Genomic DNA, 20071 nt, shown 5'->3' with positions numbered 1-20071 from the left:
TGCAGTAACAACTCAGGATCAGAGATTGCATGTTAATATCATTAAAATTAATTAGAATCATTATGCAGTGGCATAGCTGGTGAAGCCACTGCCTGCAGTGCTAACGTCCCATGTGGGTGCTGGTTCAAGTCCCGGCTACTCCACTTCTGATCCAGCTCTCTGCTGTGGCCTGGAAAAGCAGTGGAAGATGGCCCAAGACCTTGGGCCCCTGCACCCACATGGGAGACCTAGAGGAAGCCCCTAGCTCCTGGCTTCTGAGCAGTGCAGCTCTGGCCATTACGGCCAATTGGGGAGTGAACCAGTGGATGGAAGACCTCTCTCTGCCTCTCCTCTCTTTACGGAACCATGACTTTCTTTTTTTTATCTTTTATTTAATGAATATAAATTTCCAAAGTACGACTCATGGGTTACAATGGCTCCCCCCCCATACCGTCCCTCCCACCCACAACCCTCCCCTTTCCCACTCCCTCTCCCCTTCCATTCACATCAAGATTCATTTTCGATTCTCTTAATATACAGAAGATCAGCTTAGTATACCTTAAGTAAGGATTTCAACAGTTTGCTCCCACACTGAAACATAAAGTGAAAAATAATAGATGATTTTTTTTTAAATGATGATGAAATCAGATCAGACCTATTGTCATGTTTAATCCCAGTGAGAGTCAAGTTGGGAGTTGATAATTTCTTTTTTTTTTTTTTTTTTTACAGAAGGTCAGTTTAGTGTACATTAAGTAAAGATTTCAATCGTTTGCACCCCCATAGAAACACAAAGTGAAATATACTGTTTGAGTACTCGTTATAGCATTAAGCCTCAATGTACAGCACATTAAGGACAGAGATCCTACATGAGGAGTAAGTGCACAGTGACTCCTGTTGTTGACTTTACAAATTGACACTCCTGTTTATGGCATCAGTAATCTCCCTATGCACCAGTCATGAGTTTCCAAGGCTATGGAAGCCCCTTGAGTTCTCCGACTCTTATCTTGTTTAGACACGGTCATAGTCAAAGTGGAGGTTCTCTCCTCCCTTCAGAGAAAGGCACCTCCCTCTTTGAAGACCTGTTCTTTCCACTGGGATCTCAGTCACAGAGATCTTTTTGCCAGAGTGTCTTGGCTTTCCATGCCTGAAATACTCTCATGGGCTTTTCAGCCAGATCCGAGTGCCTTTGGGGCTGATTCTGAGGCCAGAGTGCTATTTAGGACATCCGCCATTCTATGAGTCTGCTGAGTATCTCACTTCCCATGTTGGATCACTCTCCCCTTTATTTATTCTATCGGTTAGTGTTAGCAGATACTAGACTTGTTTATGTGCTCCCTTTGACTCTTAGTCCTTTCATTATGATCAATTGTGAACTGAAATTGATCACTTGGAATAGTGAGATGGCATTGGCACATGCCACCTTGATGGGATTGAACTGGAATCCCCTGGTATGTTTCCAACTCTACCAAATGGGGCAAGTCAGCCTGAGCATGCCCCAAATTATACATCTCTTCCCTCTCTTATTCCCACTCTTATGTTTAACAGGGATCACATTTCAGTTAATTTTCAACACATAAGAATAACTGTGTGATAATTACAGAATTAAACCAGTCATATTAAGTAGAACAGACAAAAAAATACTAAGAGGGATAATGTATTAAGTTGTCCATTAACAGTCAGGGCTATGCTGATCAAGTCACCATTTCTCATAGTGTCCATTTCACTTCAGGAGGTTTCCTTTTTGGTGTTCAGTCAGTTGTCACCAATCAGGGCGAACATATGGTATTTGTCCCTTTGGGACTGGCTTACTTCACTCAGCATGATGTGTTCCAGATTCCTCCATTTTGTTGCAAATGACTGGATTTCGTTGTTTCTTACTGCGGTATAGTATTCTAAAGAATACATATCGCATAATTTCTTTATCCAGTCTACCATTGATGGGCATTTAGGTTGGTTCCGGGTCTTGGCTATTGTGAATTGTGCTGCAATAAACATTAGGGTGCAGACCGCTTTTTTGTTTGTCAATTTAAACTCCTTTGGGTAAATTCCAAGGAGTGGGATGGCTGGGTCAAACGGTAGCGTTATCTTCAGGTTTCTGAGGAATCTCCAGACTGATTTCCATAGTGGCTTGACCAGTTTGCATTCCCACCAACAGTGGGTTAGTGTCCCTTTTTCCCCACATCCTCGCCAGCATCTGTTGTTGGTAGATTTCTGTATGTGAGCCATTCTAACCGGGGTGAGGTGAAACCTCATTGTGGTTTTGATTTGCATTTCCCTGATTGCTAGTGATCTTGAACATTTTTTCATGTGCCTGTTGGCCATTTGGATTTCCTCTTTTGAAAAATGTCTATTGAAGTCCTTGGCCCATCTCTTAAGTGGGTTGTTGGTTTTGTTTTTGTGGAGTTTCTTGATCTCTTTGTAGATTCTGGTTATTAACCCTTTATCTGTTGCATAGTTTGCAAATATTTTTTCCCATTCTGTCGGTTGTCTCTTCACTCTCCTGTTTCTTTTGCAGTACAGAAACTTCTCAATTTGATGCAATCCCAATAGTTGATTTTGGCTTTGACTGCCTGTGCCTCCCGGGTCTTTTCCAGAAATTCTTTGCCTGTGCCAATATCTTGAAGGGTTTCTCCAATGTTCTCTAATAACTTAATGGTGTCAGGACGTACATTTAGGTCTTTAATCCACGTTGAGTGAATTTTTGTGTAAGGTGTAAGGTAGGGGTCTTGCTTCATGCTTCTGCACGTGGAAATCCAGTTTTCCCAGCACCATTTATTGAATAGACTGTCCTTGCTCCAGGAATTAGTTTTAGATCCTTGATCAAATATAAGTTGGCTGTAGATGTTTGGGTTGATTTCTGGTGTTTCAATTCTGTTCCATTGGTCTATCCATCTGTTTCTGTACCAGTACCATGCTGTTTTGATTACAACTGCCCTGTAGTATGTCCTGAAATCTGGTATTGTGATGCCTCCGGCTTTGTTTTTGTTGTACAAGATTGCTTTAGCTATTCGAGGTCTCTTGTGCCTCCATATGAATTTCAGCATCATTTTTTCTAGATCTGAGAAGAAGGTCTTTGTTATCTTGATTGGGATTGCACTGAATCTCTAAATTGCTTTTGGGAGAATGGACATTTTGATGATGTTGATTCTTCCAATCCATGAGCATGGAAGATTTTTCCATTTCTTGGTATCCTCTTCTATTTCTTTCTTTAAGGTTTTGTAATTTTCACCATAGAGATCTTGAACATCCTTGGTTAAGTTTATTCCAAGGTATTTGATTGTTTTTGTAGCTATTGTGAATGGAATTGATCTTAGCAGTTCTTTCTCAGTCATGGCATTGCTTGTGTATACAAAGGCTGTTGATTTTTGTGCATTGATTTTATATCCTTCCACTTTGCCAAACTCCTCTATGAGTTCCAATAGTCTCTCAGTAGAGTTCTTTGGATCCTCTCTGTACAGAATCATATCGTATGCAAAGAGGGATAGTTGTTGTTGTACTCTATTGGCCAGAATTTTATTGAGGATTTTTGCGTCTATGTTCAGCAGGGATATTGGTCTGTAATTCTCTTTCAGTGCTGCATCTTTCTCTGGCTTAGGGATTAAGGTGATGCTGGCTTCATAGAAAGAATTTGGGAGGATTCCCGCTTTTTCAATTGTTCTGAATAGTTTGAGAAGAATTGGAGTTAGTTCTTCTTTAAATGTCTGGTAGAATTCAGCAGTGAATCCATCTGGTCCTGGGCTTTTCTTTGTTGGGAGGGCCTTTATTACTGTTTCAATTTCTGTTTCAGTTATGGGTCTATTTAGGTTTTCTATGTCTTCATGGTTCAATTTTGGTAGATTGCATGTGTCCAGGAATCTATCCATTTCTGATAGGTTTTCCTGTTTGCTGGCATACAGGTCCTTGTAGTAATTTCTGATGATTCTTTTTATTTCTGTGGTGTCTGTTGTTACGTTTCCTTTTTCATCTCTGATTTTATTGATTTGGGTCTTTTCTCTTCTTTTTTTAGTTAGTTGGGCCAATGGGGTGTCAATTTTGTTTATTTTTTTCAAAAAACCAGCTCCTCGCTTGGCTGATTTTTTGTAGTGTTTTTTTTTGGATTCAATCCTGTTAATTTCTTCTCTGGTTTTAATTATTTCTCTTCTCCTACTAGATTTGGGTTTGGTTTGCTGCAGTTTTTCTAGGTCCTTGAGGTGCGCTGAAAGCTCATTTATTTGGTGTCTTTCCAATTTCTTGATATAGGCACCTATTGCTATAAATTTGCCTCTCAATACTGCTTTTGCTGTATCCCATAAGTTTTGATATGTTGTGTTGTTGTCTTCATTTACTTCCAGAAAGTTTCTGATTTCTGTTTTGATTTCTTGAATGACCCAGTGTTCATTCAGGAGCATGTTGTTCAGTCTCCATTGTTTGCATACTTTCTGGGGTTTCCTGAGTTGCTAATTTCCAGCTTCATTCCGCTGTGGTCTGAGAAGCTGCATGGTATGATTCTAATTCTTTTAAATTTGCTGAGACTTGCTTTATGGCCTAGTATGTGATCAATCCTAGAGAAGGTTCCATGCACTGCTGAGAAGAATGTGAAGTCTGTAGATGTAGGGTTGAAAGTTCTGTAGATATCTGTTAGATCCATTTGGGCAATAGTGTCAATTAAATCTGCTGTTTCCTTGTTGATCTTCTGTCCGGATGATCTGTCTATTTCTGAGAGTGGAGTATTGAAGTCCCCCAGTACTATTGTATTGGAATCTAAATCTCCCTTTAAGTCCCTTAACATATCTTTTAAATAGACCGGTGCCCTGTAATTAGGTGCATATACATTTATAATAGTTACATCTTCCTGTTGAATTGAACCCTTAATCATTATATAGTGTCCCTCTTTGTCTCTCTTAACAGTTTTTGTATTAAAGTTTATTTTGTCTGATATTAATATGGCTACACCTGCTTTTTTTTGGTTTCTGTTGGCATGGAATATCTTTTTCCAACCTTTCACTTTCAGTCTGCATGCCTCTTTGTTAGAGAGATGTGTTTCTTGTAGGCAACAAATAGTTGGGTTGTGTTCTGTGAGCCAGTCAGCCAAACGATGTCTTTTAACTGAAGAATTCAGACCATTAATGTTCAATGTGACTATTGATACGTAGCGACTTTGCCCTGCCATTTTCCCGGAAATATTTTCTAGTATATGCTTTGAGCTTCCCATGCTCTTTTACTGGTAGGTGTTCTTCCTTTCCCTTCTTTCATATTGATGGCCGTGTTTCTGTGTTTCTGAGTGTAGCACATCTTTAAGTATCTTTTGCAGGGCCGGACGAGTGGCCACAAAGTCTTTCAATTTCTGTTTGCTATGAAAGGTCTTTATTTCACCTTCATTCACAAATGAGAGCTTAGCAGGATATAATATTCTGGGCTGGCAATTTTTCTCTCTTAGCACCTGTGCTATGTCTCGCCATTCCCTCCTAGCCTGTAGTGTTTCTGATGAGAAGTCTGCTGTGAGTCTGATTGGAGATCCTCTGAGAGTAATCTGACGTTTCTCTCTTGCACATTTTAGGATCTTTTCTTTATGTTTCACTGTGGTAAGTTTAATTACCACGTGTCGTGGTGAGGATCTCTTTTGGTCATGTTTATTGGGGGTTCTATGAGCTTCCTGTACTAGGATATCTCTGTCCTTCTCCAAACCTGGAAAGTTCTCTGCTAGTATCTCACTAAAAAGGCCTTCCAATCCTTTCTCTTTCTCCATGCCTTCAGGAACTCCTAGAACTCGAATGTTGGCTTTTTTAATAGTATCCTGTAGGTTCCCAACAATATTTTTTAGATTTCTAATTTCCTCTTCTTTTCTTTGGTTTGACTGTATGTTTTCCTGTGCTCTATCTTCTAAGTCCGATATTCTCTCTTCTGCTTCACCCATTCTGTTTTAAGGCTTTCTAATGTGTTTGTCATTTGATCTATTGAGCTCTTCATTTCATTTTGATTTCTCTTCACTTTAACAGTTTCCTGTTCTACTAGTTTCTGAGTTTCATTTTGACTCTTCCTTAAAATTTCATTTTCACGAGAGAGATTTTCAATCTTGTCCATTAAGGATTTCTGTAGTTCAAGGATTTGCTTTTGAAAACTTCTAAATGTTCTTATCATAAATTTTTTGAAATCCGTATCTTGCATTTCTTCTATCTCATCATCTTCATAATCTTGGCTTGGGGTGTTTTGTTTATTTGGAGGCATCATAGTGTCATCGTTGATCTTGCTCCTTCTATTTCTGTGTTTGTTACTCGGCATAGTTAATTCTTCTTGCGTCACTGTGCGTTTTTTTTTTTTTATACTGTGTCCGTGTTAAGTGGACTGCCTGCTGTTGGAGGAGCCTTGGAGGCTTGAGATGGGTGCGGCCTGAGAGCTCTGCCTGGTTCTTTCTGGTTAAGGGTGTGCAAAGGTGACACCCTCAGGTTATGCGTGGTAAATCTCTCTCTTTTTATTTATTTATGTATTTTATTTATTCAGGGGGTAAGTAACACCGCATGGCATGGCCGTGCAGAATTGATGGTATTTCGCTTCCAGTCTTTGGCTCCTCTGGACTCCCACTGGGTTGCCTAGGCTACTGAATTGTAGTGACTCAGTTCCTTAGCTCTCCCCCATTGATATGTAAATCCAGAGAGGAGGCCTGCCCTTTGTCTCTTGGGAATTCTTCAAGCCTTGCAGCCTTGTAACCTTTGCAAGGTTAGGGGGAAGAGAAACCCCGAAGCTTTTTTTTTTCCTTCTTTCCGGTAGTGAGTTTGCTGCACTTTCCGGCCCCCCTCTAGATTCTGACCCCCGTTTCCCCACCAATGTATCGGGTTATTGAGCTCACCTCCCCTTCCAGCGCTGATGTGTGGACTCGGTGCCCTGAGCGTCCCAAGTCTCCCCGCTGTTGTCTGTGTGACATGCACTCCCCTCGGAACTATGACTTTCAAATGAGTAAATAGTTGGTGCTGTGGCTCAATAGACTAATCCTCTGCCTTGCGGCGCCTGCACACGGGGTTCTAGTCCCGGTTGGGGCGCTGGATTCTGTTCCGGTTGCCCCTTTTCCAGTCCAGCTCTTTTCTGTGGCCCGGGAGTGCAGTGGAGGATGGCCCAAGTGCTTGGGCCCTGTACCCCATGGGAGACCAGGAGAAGCACCTGGCTCCTGGCTTCAGATCAGCGCAGTGCACCGGCTGCAGCGTGCTGGCCCCAGTGGCCATTGGAGGGTGAACCAATGGTAAAGGAAGACTTTTCTCTCTGTCTCTCTCTCACTGTCCACTCTGCCTGTCAAAAAATAAGAAAAAGGAATAAATGACTTTTTGTTTAAAAACATTATGGTGGGGTCCTAAGTCTTACTTCATTTGCAAGGGCACTTAAGACTGAGATGTGGAACTTGTCTTGATCTTGAAACAAAAATTTGTCCTCATGGAATTGTCTTCTTATAAGACAGACTCCTACCAGCCACTGCTTTGTCAGCATGTGAGCTCCGTGCAAGGAATAGGAGATGGAGAGCAGAGAGAGCTGGCCATATTTACTCCACACTTAGATTTAAAAAAAAAAAAAAGCATTGTTTTTGGAGCCAGGCCTCATCAAACTGATGCTCCTGTTTCTGGATAAACAAAAAGAGTGCGTGGAAGTCATGGGGTTCTTGTTCTCTGAGACACTAGTCTCCTATGTGTATGTTTTCATCCACACACATGTCCTATATGTACTTGACTTTGATGACACATCTTAATTGCTGTCCATCAACTTGATTAGCCTAACTGCCTTCTGCAATGATAGTGAATCTTCACAATTACCCATGCTTCTTCTCTGGATGCTTCAGATGAGATGAGTCTAGAGGTATTCCTTGCACACTACATTTTCTGACATGTTAATCCCCAGGAGAAATCCTTGAGGGGTGTTTCTGTGATGTGACACTCACTTCAGAAGAGCTCTGTCTTTCATCTTATGTAGGCAGACCTGGATGTTTTAAGCTCTGGCTCCCTCACTCTTGTCAGTCAATATGTTATTGTAGTTAATTGCAACTCCTTGTGGTGCCTATACTTTATGCATTCTTTATGGATTTCACAAATCTCTGGTATTTGGGCATCTCAAAGACCTTGTGAATCTTTATGGGATCTTGTGTGCTAGAGTCATAGCTTTGATCATTCACATGTTTCTACTGTGGGGAAGCAGATGAAATAAAATCTTCAGAAACTATCATGGTGAATTTATATTTTCCAGAAAACTGTTTTACAGGTCCTTTTATCATCCTTAATAATTTAAAACAAACATAGTAAAACAGACATTTCACTTTGTAAAGGTTAATTTCCTGCAGATAATCTTCTTGTAGCTTATACTTTTTCCACAGCCTCAATAGCGAAATATTAGGATAGTAAATTTGTGTGTGTCTTATCAGAGACCTTGAGTAGCATACTTTGATTGTCAAACTTTGTGAACTCCCTATCCAATCATCCTTCCATAATATCTGAGAGAAGAAGGTGATTTGAGCACATGGGGTGGTAGGGAATTGGTGGAGTCAAGATTTGGTAGACAGGAAGATCCATACACATGTTTGTATCCTCCTTTGAACTTAATAATTAATCTAGAGTATGTATTTGGCCTGATGATTAAGACACTGGTTAGGACACCTGTGTGCTACACTGGAGTGCCTGGACTCAATATTTGACCCCAGCTCCTGATTCCAGCTCCCTGTTAATGGAGAACCTGGAAGGTAGTGGTAATGGCTTAAGTAATTGGATTTCTGCCACCCATGTGGGAGACCTGGATAAAATTCCTATCTCTTGTCTTCAGTATCCTGATTGTTGAAGGCATTTGAGGAGTCAACCAATGGATGGGAGCTCTGTGTCTGTCTTGATCTCTTTTTATCTCAAATAAATAAATAATATAGAAATCCACTGGAACAACACAAATGACATGCATGGAGTACAAGTTGTAGATTTTCTGAATACTTTGATTCACATAAATACATAGATATGCAAAATTATAGTTCTTATACAATTATACATATCCAAAGATACTTTTATGTGTGATGACACTGTAATCTCAGTTCTACCCAAAGAAGTTTTGTATAAATTGTTCTTATCCTGGACTTTTAAATTTACTTACAATTCATATTTCAATCAGAGAATTATTTTTAAATGAATGCTCTCAGAAATCACATAAACTTTTTCATTGCCTTTCACAACAGAAACAAACTACAACTTGATAACTCAAACACAGGCCTTCTAATTGAAGCCAGAACTTAAATTCAAGTCTGCTATTCTACTGCCAACAATGGCCAAATTATGCTGGAACAAATTAAGAAACACAAAGAAGCATTTCAAGAAAGGTGAGGGTCACTTGGAGATGTTATTTTATTTACTCTGTTTACTTATATAACATTTATTAAGAATCACATATGGCTTTAAGAACCTTTAAAATACTGTGTCAGGCCCTGCAAGGCACAGGGGGTTAAGCTGAAAATGAGAATCTGGTATCCCAAATGAGTACCAGTTTGAGTTTCAGCTGTTCCACATTTGATTTAGGTCCCTGCTAATGTGCCTGGGAAAGAAGCAGAAAATGGCCCAAATGATTGGTCCCCTACCACCCACAAGGGAGACCCAGGAGGCATTCTAAGCTCCTGGCTTCTGCCTGGCTTAGTCCCAGCCATTGCAGCCACTGGGGAGTGAACCAGTGGATAGAACATATCTATCTGTCATCTATCATCTATTCATTCATATTTCTCCCTCTCTCTCCTTCCCACTGTAACTCTGCCTTTCAAATAAATTTTTTTAATAGTTAGTGTCTAATTCTGAGGCCAGAATGCTGTTTAGGACATCTGCCATTCTAGGAGTCTGCTGTGTATCCCGTTTCCCATGTTGGATCATTCTCTCATTTTATTCTATCACTTAGTATTAGCAGACACTAGTCTTGCTTATGTGATCCCTTTGACTCTTAATCCTATCATTATGATCAATTATGAACTGAAACTGATCACTTTGACTAGTGATATGGCATTGGTACATGCCACCTTGCCGGGATTGAAATGGAATCCCCTGGCACGTTTCTAACTACCATTTGGGGCAAGTCTGATTGAGCATGTGCCGAACTGTACATCCCCTCCCTCTCATATTCCCAATCTTATATTTAACAGGGATCACTTTTCAGTCAGATCAGGCTAAAAAGTCCATGAGAGTATTTCAGGCATGGAAAGCCAAGACACTGTGAAAAAAAAAAAAAAACTAAATGAAAGATCTCTGTGAGTGAGATCCCATCCGAAAGAATGGGCCATCAAAGAAGGAGGTACCTTTCTCTGAAGGGAGGAGAGAACTTCCACTTTGACTATGACCTTGTCTAAATATGATCATCATGACAAGAGCCTCGGGTGATTACTGCTGACATACACAAGAGTGTCAATTGTTAAATCAACAACGGGAGTCACTGTGCACCTACTCCCCATGTAAGATCTCTGTCCTTAATGTGTTGTACTATGTGAATTAACGGTATAACTAGTACTGAAACAGTACTTTATACGTTGTGTGTCTGTGTGGTTGCAGTCTGTAGAATTATTTACTTAATATATACTAAATTGATCTTCTGTGTATAAAGATAATTGAAAATGAATCTTGATGTGAATGGGATGGGAGAGGGAGCTGGAGATGGGATGGTTACAGTGGGAAGGAGGTTATGGTGTTAGACCCTCAGAGTGAGGATGCTAACACGTCGAGAGGCACACCCCAGAGACTCAGACTCCAGACCAGCTGATGCAAAAGCAAGAGGATTTATTCGGCGTCTGGCAGACGGGCCTCCTGAACCCGGGAGTCCAGAGAGCGCCCCCAGTACAAGCCACATGGTTTATATACCCGCAGCAACCAATCAATCAAAAGCACTATAGAGTCCATGCACACAGCAGTCCAATCCGCGAGTTGTTCATGTGAAGGGCATGCGTCTTCTATCCAATCAGCTACGGGATCACACGGGAGGCATGCACCTCATCGCCATTTTGCTGTTTACTTCTTTAGCAGTTCCTTTCCCTGCCAGCGCCTTCTTGTCCATCGGGGGGGGGGGGGGGCGCGACATCTTGCTCCCTTTGTTCCCCTTGTGGGAGAGCAGTGTCCCGCTTCCCACACCATTATTTGGGTATTAGGAGGTATACAAACTGGGTTGGGTCTTAGCACACCCAGGCACAAGTGTCGCAGCTAGCTAAGCATAGGGTCCCTTATTATTATAGCTGCACCTAATTTTAGCTTTGGGGGAAAAAGTTTAGGGCTGTAATTTTAAACTTTAATTTTTTATTTGGGGCAAAGGTGACTTCTTGTTTTTAATAGTGTTAGCTTAAGTCACTCCAATTGGTTTGATTTTTAAGGTTCTTCATTTCCCCCTTTTCTTTTTGGAGAGATATTAATCCTTTATTTATTTATTTATTTATTTTAACTTTTAATTAATGAATATAAATTTCCAAAGTACGACTTATGGATTACAATGGCTTCCCCCCCATACCATACTTTTTTTTTTTTACAGAAGATCAGTTTAGTATACATTAAGTAAAGATTTCAACAGTTTGCACCCCATAGAAACACAAAGTGAAATATACTGTTTGAGTACTCGTTATAGCATTAAATCTCAATGTACAGCACATTAAGGACAGAGATCCTACATGAGGAGTAAGTGCACAGTGACTCCTGTTGTTGACTTTACCAATTGACACTCCTGTCTATGGCATCAGTAATCTCCCTATGCTCCAGTCATGAGTTTCCAAGGCTATGGAAGCCCTCTGAGTTCTCTGACTCTTATCTTCTTTAGACAAGGTCACAGTCAAAGTGGAAGTTCTCTCCTCCCTTCAGAGAAAGGTACCTCCTTCTTTGAAGACCTGTTCTTTCCACTGGGATCTCACTCACAGAGATCTTTCATTTAGGGTTGGTTTTTTTTTTTTTTTTTTTTGCCAGAGTGTCTTGGCTTTCCATGCCTGAAATACTCTCATGGGCTTTTCAGCCAGATCCGAATGGCTTTAGGGCTGATTCTGAGGCCAGAGTGCTGTTTAGGACATCTGCCATTCTATGAGTCTGCTGAGTATCTCGCTTCCCATGTTGGATCACTCTCCCCTTTATTTATTCTATCGGTTAGTATTAGCAGGTACTAGACTTGTTAATGTGCTCCCTTTGACTCTTAGTCCTTTCATTATGATCAATTGTGAACTGAAATTGATCACCTGGACTAGTGAGATGGCATTGGTACATGCCAACATGCCGGGATTGAATTGGAATCCCCTGGTATGTTTCTAACTCTACCATTTGGGGCAAGTCAGCTTGAGCATGTCCCAAATTATACATCTCTTCCCTCTCTTATTCCCACTCTTATGTTTAACAGGGATCACATTTCAGTTAATTTTCAACACTTAAGAATAACTGTGTATTAATTACAGAATTAAACCAGTCATATTAAGTTTTATATATTTTATACTATGTCTGCGTTAAGTGGACTGCCTGCTGTTGGAGGAGCCTTGGAGGCTTGAGATGGGTGTGGCCTGAGAGCTCTGCTTGGTTCTTCCGGGTTACGGGTGTGCAAAGATGACACCCTCAGGTTATGCGTGGTAAATCTCTCTCTTTTTATTTATTTATTTATTTATTTTATTTATTCAGGGGGTAAGTAATACTGCATGGCACGGCTGTGCAGAATTGATGGTCTTTAGCTTCCCGTCTCTGGCTTCTACCCAAAGAGTCTGTGCAGGCTCGGTTTCTCCTCTGGACTCCCACTGGGTTGCCTAGGCTACTGAATTGTAGTGACTCAGTTCCTTAGCTCTCCCCTGTTGTTATGTAAATCCAGAGAGGGGGCCTGCTCTTTGTCTCTTGCAAACTCTTCAAGCCTTGCAGCCTTGCAACCTTTGCAAGGTTGGCGGAGAGAGAAACCCCCCACCTTTTTTTTCCTTCTCTCCTGTAGTGAGTCTGGTGCACTTTCCGGCTCCCCTCTAGATTCTGACCCCCGTTTCCCCGCCAATGTCTCAGTTATTGAGCTCACCTCCCCTTCCAGCGCTGATGTGTGGACTCGGAGCCCTGGGCGTCCCAACTCTCCCCACTGGTGTCTGTGTGACATGCACTCCCCTTCCTGCACTGGCGCACAGACCCTGTGGCTCCCGCGGCTTGGCTTCTGCGTGGTGGGCGACCTTGTTCTCCCAGTAGTTCCTCCGATTCACAGCCACTAGATCCAGAAGAATTTCCTCTGCAGTATTTTCCTTGTCCTTTTTCTGAGGCTACCGTAACTCCCCTTTTATTAAACTAAATTTTCCCAGACTATCGGTGCGCGCCCTCACTATTCTGCCAACTTGGCTCCGCCCCTCCTCTGGCTTGTGAGATTTTAATCCTAAAATCTAAAGGTCAGCACCGTCTCTGAGCGCCTCGTATTGTTGGGTGAGTACAAGGGCCTGCATGATGGACAACTGGTCCCGGATGAACTGCAGCAACTGATTGAGGATGCACGGGCCAAAAGTTAAAATTAGGAGGAGGACAATGAGGGGGCCCGTGACTGTGGAAATGAGAGTGGTTAACCAGGGGAACTTGTTGAACCAACCCTCAAACCAGCCTTGTTGGGCCTCCCGATCTTTACGTCTTTTGTCCAACCTAGCCCTTAGTTTTGCCATGGAGTCTTCTATGACTCCTGAGTGGTCGACATAAAAACAGCACTCTTCACCAAGGGCTGCACAAAGGCCCCCTTTCTCGAGAAAGAGTAAGTCACGTCCTCTCCTATTTTGTAAGACTGCCTCGGACAGGGAAGTGAGGGATTCCTTCAGCCTAGTTATAGATTGTTCCAGGGCCTGTATGTCCTCATCAATGGCGTTTTTTAAGTCATTGTAATATCGAGGACCCTGGATTAAGGCTGTTGTTTCAGTTCCAACCTCTGTCGCAACTCCGAGCCCTAATAGGACTGCTGGGGTCAGAGAAACTGGTTCTCTGCGAAAGCGGGTGGGGTGTCTATCATAGGAATCTTCTAGGGTGTTGGTTGGATGGTAAATTATTTTAGGCACTAGCTGTACCATAACGCAAAAGTCCTGGGTGGCACTAAGGACCGAGGGAGACACACAGGGGGTAAGTCCCTTGTTACAAGCCCCCCAGTTTCCGTAGCCTGGACTAACATGGGCATAGGTTATTAAATTTGCACTTGGGATGGTAACATTACACAGCTGTATATGAGATGGGGGAGGGTTTCCCAGGCACGTTCCTTTTCCGGAAACTTGGGTTAAGGTGAGTCTAGGCCGTGACTCCTCCCAGGGACACTGACTACTATTAGTGGCAATATAGGGTCCAGTTATTGCAATACCTTCATAATACGGGGGGCTGGAAGTAAGAAAAAGCCAGCAAGAGGAAGTTAGGTCCGGATTGGTATGGTTAATAGCAAAATAAGCCCCTTTGATAAGATTAAGCAATCTTTGCCCGGTAGTCGAAGGAGGTTTGGCTACTAGAGTCGGGGTTTGGACACTTGGGGGTAATCGGGTTGGGGTAGGCGACTGGGTTGGGGCAGCTGCCTGCGGGGAGGAGGCCGGTGGGGCGGCTGGGAGCCGGGCGGCTACTCCCCCACCGTGTTTCCCCAACGGTGGTCCCTGGTCCATTAAGACATGGTTGGGACCTACTGACATGGGGTTTGGGCTTTTTATGCTCAGCCGGATTGAGAAAATGAGGCCCTTATCATGGCCGTGCTGATACAGCCGGAGGCCCCATCGTTTACCTTTTATCCATTCCCGATTGCTCTGTCCATGGCGGGTAAAGGTTATGTTTAGGGGGTTGTCTGTAGTAGGTTGGCGCCCCCCTTCATAGCCCGTGTAACCCTAATGAGATCCCAGCTGGAGGAGGGTTTCCAGTAAGCGTCCCCCGTGTTCTGCCCCGCCACATCTACGTTTGTAGGGGTCCCCCCTATCCCTCTGGGGGCATACATAAAAATCAAAAGATTTAAGGGAGGTTTGCATATTGGACTTGCTGCACCCAGGCAGGTGGTCTGGGGTTCCCAGGATAGCCCTATCAAGGTTGAAATCTGGGAGGTTCCAGGTTTCCAGATCATCTGCTAGTACGCACAAGTCCAGGGTAAGGGATGGCCACCACGTCCAAACAGTTGCGAGTTGGCTACAGGACCATACAATGTTACCCGAGGCCGACACTATCTGCCAAGTAAGGTTTTGGGGGACGTGGGATTTTCAGTCATTACAGCTGAGGCAAGCAAAGTTAAGAGCATTATGTAGTTTTTAAAAATCTTAGCTTGAGCGGATTTTGGGTGCGTTGCAATTTCCATTGTGCTGGCTCTCCCGAAGCTCTATCAGCTCCCGATGGTGCTCGCTTGACGTGGGACGCGTTCCCGGTCCGGTAGGCCGCAGCTAGAGGTTTCCAGATCTGGTTCTGTATAATCTGGAGCGCCTTTAGTTGTGCCTGCAAATTAGGCGCGTTAATAAAGGGGTCAAGCATAGGGTCAAGCAGATTTGCGGCAGGAGGGGGTCCCCCATACAATATTTCATATGGGGTTAATCCATGGTGTGAGGGGGTGTTCCAGACCTGGAACAAGACCATAGGGAGGAGTTGGACCCAGTCTCTAGTGCCAGTCTCCATAGCTAATTTAGTTAAGGTCTCTTTAATTGTTTATTTGTCCGTTCTACCTGTCCTGAACTTTGGGTCTATAAGCACAATGTAATTTCCAATTTATCCCCAGCGTTTTGGCCACCAGCTGACTTACCTGGGAGACGAAGGCAGGCCCGTTATCAGACCCAATTACCTGAGGGAGACCAAATCGTGGGAAGATGTCCTCGATGATTTTTTTGACGACCACTTGAGCGGTTTCTCGTTTGGTGGGGAAGGCTTCCACCCACCCAGAGAAGGTGTCTACAAAAACTAAGAGATACTTGTTACCATATTTTCCTGGCTTAACCTCGGTGAAGTCTACTTCCCAATTGACTCCGGTTTGATCTCCCTGGAACCTTGTTCCTTCCGGCAGCTTGAGGTGCCCCGCATTGACCTTCGCTCAGGGAATGCAGGACTCGGTGGCCTGTTGAACTAGAGAGTTAAGCCTTGGGATAAAGTAAGGTTGATCTTTTTGTTGCAGCAGCATTTTTAGTTTTTTTTTTTTTATGTCCTAAATGAGTCCACATATGGAGTTGAGTTATTAGTTCACGGGCCATTTTGTGGGGCAGGACAACTTTGTCGTGGAGTGTCCAAACTCCCTTTTGTTCATCGTAATCCACCCCAAGCTGCTGGATTTCGTCCAAATATTGATCTAAATAGGGGAAGGGGAGGTCCCCACGGTCTGGCGTATGGTGGGCCACCGCAGTACTCAGGTATAAAGTCTGCGGGCCCACCACAGCCGTTCTGGCAACCTCGTCCGCCATCCTATTTCCTCTTGCTATGGGGTCACTTCCCCGCTGGTGTCCAGGACAGTGAATTATGTTCAACTTTTTAGGTAGGAAAAGTGCCTGTAAGAGGTCTAAAATTTCAGTCTTGTTCTATATGTCTTTTCCTGCTGAGGTTAAGAGGGCTCTTCTTCGGTAAATTTCTCCATGTATATGGGCAGTAGCAAACGCATAGCGGCTATCAGTATAGATGTTAACTTTTTTCCTGGTAGCTTGTCTGAGGGCCTGTGTGAGGGCCACAAGCTCGGCTTTCTGAGCCGAGGTTCCCACAGGCAAGGTGCTTTCCCATATTATGGAGTGTCCCTCCACCATGGCCGCCCCCGCCCTCCGCTCACCGTTTTGTAGAAAACTGCTCCCGTTGGTGTACCAGGTATGTTCTGCGTCCAGCAACGGCTGATCCGTCAGGTCCTCCCGGGTACCATGGGCCTCAGCCAGGATTTGATGACATTCATGAGGTACCCAGGCGCCGGGCTCCATGTCCGGGAGCAGGGTAGCCAGCTTCAGGGGGGTGGCAGGTCCAAACTGAATCCGCTCCGGGTTGAGCAACATGGCTTGGTAGTGAGTCACTCGGGCATTGGAGAGCCACCTATCTGGCGGCTGCCAGATGATGGTGTCGATGGCATGGGGGCCCACCACGGTGAGGGATTGTCCTAGAGTCAATTTATCTGCATCTTTGACAAGGACTGCCACTGTGGCCACCATGCGCAGACACGGGGGCCAATCAGCGGCCACATTATCCAATTTTTTTGAAAGGTAAGCCACCAGCTTTTTCCAAGGTCTCAGCTTCTGAACCAGGGTGCCCTTCGCTATTCCCCTTCGTTCATCAATGTACAATGTGAAGGGCTTAGTCACATCGGGGAGGCTTAGGGCAGTCCTTAACCCAGTGTCCCCTTTCTTTGCAGTAGGCACATTGGTCTTGTTCTACTCGGGGCCTTCTTTTGTCTCCCAGGGTCTTATTCTGTCCTGGCCTACCTTGCCCTGCACCCTGCACTACTGTGGCCAAAATTTTGGTTAAGTCTCAATTCCGCTTTTTGTCTCGGATGTCCTCCCTCCGCTCTTGCTCTTTGCGTAATCTTTCTTCCTTCTCCTGTGTCTCCCTTTTATTGAAATTTTTTTCTGCCTCCTTTAGTAGGTCTTGTAATGTATACCCTTGCAGCCCGTCCAGTCGTTGTAATTTGTTTCAGATATCGGGAGCCGACTGTCTGATAAATGACATAATTACATCTGACTGGCGTTCGGTGGCCAGAGGGTCAAAAGGGGTATACATGCGATAACCTTCCATTAAACGTTCTAAGAACCCTGCCGGAGTCTCTTCCTGACCCTGGATAATCGCACGTACCTTGGCCAAATTAGTGGGGTGCTTCCCTGCCCCTTTGAGACCCGCTAACAGAGTCTGGTGATAGAGACGGAGTCGCTCCCTACCGGCCACGGTGTTGTAGTCCCACTCCAGGCGAGTCAGAGGGAAGACGTCCTCAATCTCGTTAGGCAGTTGAGTCGGCCTGCCATCTGCTCCCAGCACATTTTTACGAGCTTCTAATATGACTCGCTGTTTTTCCTCCATAGTGAGGAGGGCCTGTAAAAGTTGCTGACAGTCATCCCAAGCTGGTTGGTGAGTGAGTAGAATGGATTCAATTAATCCGGTCAAAGCTTGGGAAAAGGAGGGATTGTGGGTCTTCCAGTTGTATAGGTCGGAGGCGGAGAACAGCCAATACTGAATCTGGCCGGCCACCGACCTTAAAGGAAATGCTTGAGAGGACCAGACACCCTCCGGGCCACCGGCACGTTCCCTCCGCAGCCGCAAGCGAGTAGAGGGTGGGGAGGAGGAAGGCTCTAACCCTCCTATTTCGGTGGAGTCGGGGGAGGGTGGCTCAGGGTCCTGGGGTTCCTGAACCAACTGTGGTGGGACCTGAGGAGGGTACGGAGGAGGAGGGTCTAGAAGTAGAAGATTTTCCTGAGTGTCTGGGAGAACTGGTGGAGTTTTAGGCATAGGCTTAAGTGGTTCATTCAGGGGAAGAAGGGAAGAAGAAGTGGGCAGCACCGAAGGTAAGGGCACGAGTGGGGTTGAAGTAGGCCCGGGGCCAGGTTTTGGGGTCTGTGCCCCTAAAGAGGAAAGGAAAGGCTTAACCCATGTTGGGGGATCTTGGGAGAGACTCTCCCAGGTGACAATATAGGGCACTTGGTCCAGATGTCCATGCAGTCCCATTTGGAAAACCTTCTCTTTGACCTGTAAAATAGTAGTAAGGTTAAAAGTGCTGTCCCGCGGCCATCCGACCTCGAGGGAGGGCCACTCAGAGGTACAGAAAGCCAGCCACTTTTTCTTGTGCACTTACACTGACTGGTTATGTGCCCGTTTCATGACCTCTTTCCAGTGTCCTAAAGTCAGACTTAAAGGGGTAGTTAGTTGTTGACCCATGGGTAAAACAATTAAATCGACAACGTACAGGACACCGACTAGACAGAGGAACAGAACAAACCACACACAAGCCGAGCAGCAACTGATCGGCCACAAACCGAAAGTACGACAAGAGGGGAGCGGCCGACCATGGCCGGGTTCCCCGGGGAGGAGAGAGACCTGATCTCTCTCTTTCCCTCACAAAACTCTTGGAGCGTCCTCCAGAGCAGGACCAGGGGTCTCAGGGCATGTCTGCCTCCCCCGCTGGCCCAAGCGAAACAAGCCCTGTACAGGTACAATTTTTTGAAACGCCGAAGACATACAAACACACAAAACAGCAACACGAAAACTGAGCTAGCTCTTACCTCCAACCGAACCTGGAATTGAGTCTGGGGGTGCACCAATCCCAGATGAGATGAGCCCCCAAAATGTTAGACCCTCGGAGTGAGGATGCTAACATGTTGAGAGGCACACCCCAGAGACTCAGACTCCAGACCAGCTGATGCAAAAGCAAGAGGATTTATTCGGCGTCTGGCAGACGGGCCTCCTGAACTCGGGAGTCCAGAGAGCGCCCCCAGCACAAAGCCACATGGTTTATATACCCGCAGCAACCAATCAATCAAAAGCACTATAGAGTCCATTCACACAGCAGTCCAATCCATGAGTTGTTCATGTGAAGGGCATGCGTCTTCTATCCAATCAGCTACAGGATCACATGGGAGGCATGCACCTCATTGCCATTTTGCTGTTTACTTCTTTAGTAGTTCCTTTCCCTGCCAGCGCCTTCTTGTCCACCCTGGGGGGGGGGGAGCGTGACGTCTCGCTCCCTTTGTTCCCCTTGTGGGAGAGCAGTGTCCCGCTTCCCACACAGTTGAGTATTAGGAGGTATACAAACTGGGTTAGGTCTTAGCACAGCCAGGCACAAGTGTCGCAGCTAGCTAAGCATAGGGTCCCTATAGCTTTATAGCTATAGCTGCACCTAATTTTAGCTTTGGGGGAAAAAGTTTAGGGCTGTAATTTTAAACTTTAATTTTTTATTTGGGGCAAAGGTGACTTCTTGTTTTTAATAGTGTTAGTTTAAGTCACTCCATCTTGGTTTGATTTTTAAGGTTCTTCAGTGGGGGAGGAGGAAAGACACTATAATCCAAAAGTTGTACTTTGGAAATTTATATTTATTAAATAAAAGTTAAAAAACAAGAAGTGTCTAATAATTGAGTGATAATAGGAACAGTGGGATGTAAATGATAGAGACACGAGGGAGCTGAAGCTGAAGGAACATCCCATGCACAGACAAATCTGAACAGCAGAAGCATAGTTGGCTGTGAGCTCCACTTAGCTCTGTGTTTGCATGGGACTTTTTTTTT

At 44.4% G+C, this 20071-nt stretch overlaps 1 pseudogene; it reads right to left on the bottom strand.

The window, feature by feature from the left end:
* Window positions 1–17333: 17333 nt before the first annotated feature.
* On the bottom strand, window positions 17334–18302 carry LOC138843929 (uncharacterized; annotated as a pseudogene).
* Window positions 18303–20071: the final 1769 nt, after the last annotated feature.

Source organism: Oryctolagus cuniculus, chromosome 10, assembly GCF_051225735.1.
Source record: "Oryctolagus cuniculus isolate XC-2025 breed Fujian yellow rabbit chromosome 10, ASM5122573v1, whole genome shotgun sequence".
NCBI lineage: Eukaryota > Metazoa > Chordata > Mammalia > Lagomorpha > Leporidae > Oryctolagus > Oryctolagus cuniculus.
Note: the sequence above shows the minus strand (reverse complement) of the source record. Positions and strands in the feature narration are given on the sequence as shown.